This window comes from Dipodomys ordii, unplaced genomic scaffold (genome assembly GCF_000151885.1).
Source record: "Dipodomys ordii isolate 6190 unplaced genomic scaffold, Dord_2.0 Scaffold14, whole genome shotgun sequence".
NCBI lineage: Eukaryota > Metazoa > Chordata > Mammalia > Rodentia > Heteromyidae > Dipodomys > Dipodomys ordii.
The window spans coordinates 15,698,589-15,700,624 of record NW_012267230.1 but is presented as its reverse complement, the minus strand read 5'-3'; positions in this window follow the sequence as shown (position 1 = coordinate 15,700,624).

The following is a 2,036-nucleotide window of genomic DNA, read 5'->3' as shown; positions in this document are numbered from 1 at the left end:
AGTGGTAGAGCGCTTGCCTTGCATGCCTGAGGCCCTGGGTTCGATTCCTCAGCACCACATAAGCAAAAAGAAAAAAGCCAGAAGTGGTGCTGTGACTCAAGTGGTAGAGTGCTAGCCTTGAGCTGAAGAGCTGAGGGACAGTGCCCAGGCCCAGAGTTCAAGCCCCACGACCGGACCCAAAAATAAAAAATTTAAAAAAAATTAAAAAGTGCAATATCCTTTGGTTTGACAGGGTCTTGTGTGCTGGTGCTCTCTCTCTATATATATAAAGTCCAGGCTATAGTCCAGGCTGGCTTGGACCCTCCAGATCATCATGCTTCAGTTTCCAAGTGCTGGAAGTACACACATGTACTAGAATACCACCAGGGAAAGAGTATTTCCTGGGCTGGGGATGTGATCCAAGTGGTAGAATGCCTGCTTAGCACAGCCAACAGCAGCACTTGAGTTCAAAATACTGTATCACCATTAAATAAAAAGTATCCAAGTAAATCAAGCAGAGTGTGAAGGGTGGGGGCCTGGGCACTGTCCCCCAGTTCTTTTTCTCAAGGGTAGAGCCACAGCTCCACTTCTGGTTTTCTGGTGGTTAATTGGAGATGAGTTTCAAGGACTTTCCTGCCCTAGCTGGCTTCAAACTATGGCCCTCAGATCTCAGCCTCCCAAGTAGCTAGGATTACAGGCATGAGCCATGGGTGCCTGGCTGTCTTTTTTTTACCCTCTTCAGGCGCCAGTGAAAGCAAAAGCAAGCACTGGTTTTAAAGACTGCCCCCTAAACCTCAGCTCTACAACTCTAGGAACTAGGTCAATCAGTCTTTTCAAATCTCTTGAAGGGCTGGGAAGTTGGCTCAGTGGTAGAGCGCTTGCCTCGCATGCATGAGGCCCTGGGTTCGATTCCTCAGCACCACATAAGCAGAAAAAAAAAAGCCGGAAGTGGCGCTGTGGCTCAAGTGGTAGAGCGCTCGCCTTGAGCTGAAGAGCTGAGGGACGGCGCCCAGGCCCAGAGTTCAGGCCCCACGACCGGACCCAAAAAAAAAAAAAATCAAATCTCTTGAAAACATAAACATACTTGTATCCACCCTACTTCTCTCCTAGTTTTGGGAAGTGTGCTGAACCCTTGGAGCATGTTTGGAGAAAGGCCTTTAGAAGGCAACGTTTGCCACAGCCAGGGCAGCTTACAGGCCTCTTACTCACACGTCTGTGTCAGAAAACTAGAAAACTCTTTTCCTTAAGTTTGTTTAAATAAAAGTTCCCTTTTACTCGGAATTTTCTTTTAAAATTCAGAATTAGCAAGCATTTTTTCCCCTTAGTACCTGAAAAAAATATCATGTAGGTAATCCAAAACAGTGCCCTTCATGAAAAGAAATACTTTAGCACTATTTAGATTCCACAATTTGTTTTTATTTTTACTTTTGTGCCCATACTGGTGTTGAACTCAAGAGCCTTGGCACGCTCCCTCGCTTTCTACTTAAGGCTGGCATTCTACCACTTGAGAGCCTTCTTAATAGCATTACAGAGTAAGCCCCCAACACCCAGCGCATTTAAGTTCCTATGTAAGTAAGAAAAACCACTAACCATCTTTTTAATTACATGGGAGGAAAATAAGAGAAAAAGGAATCACCTTAACCTGACTTTGGTGTTGTCACACTACGATGTTAATATGTAAAATTAACACCCACAGGTTATTAGCTACACACATGGTGCCACCTTGTAAACTTTAACACTGCTGCCAGCTATTTTGTCTCATACACTAAAAATGACCTACAAAACGGCCCTGTGATACTTGTGTCACCAGAACAGCGTCGGACACGCGATTAGGTTGTAGGAAGACCACGAATCCAACGGCGTACAGTGCAGGCCAGACGTCTATGGAGCTGAAGTCTTGGACGTAACCCTGGCTCTCCGCGTCAGGCACGAGAAGGGTCCGAGGTGCTGACGTTCTGCCGGCCTGCGCCCGGGCTTAACCGGGCTAGAAGCCGCCGGCGACGCCTTTCACTCCGAAGGGCGGCGGCCCGTCTCCCTGGGCCGGAGCCGCGGGCTGC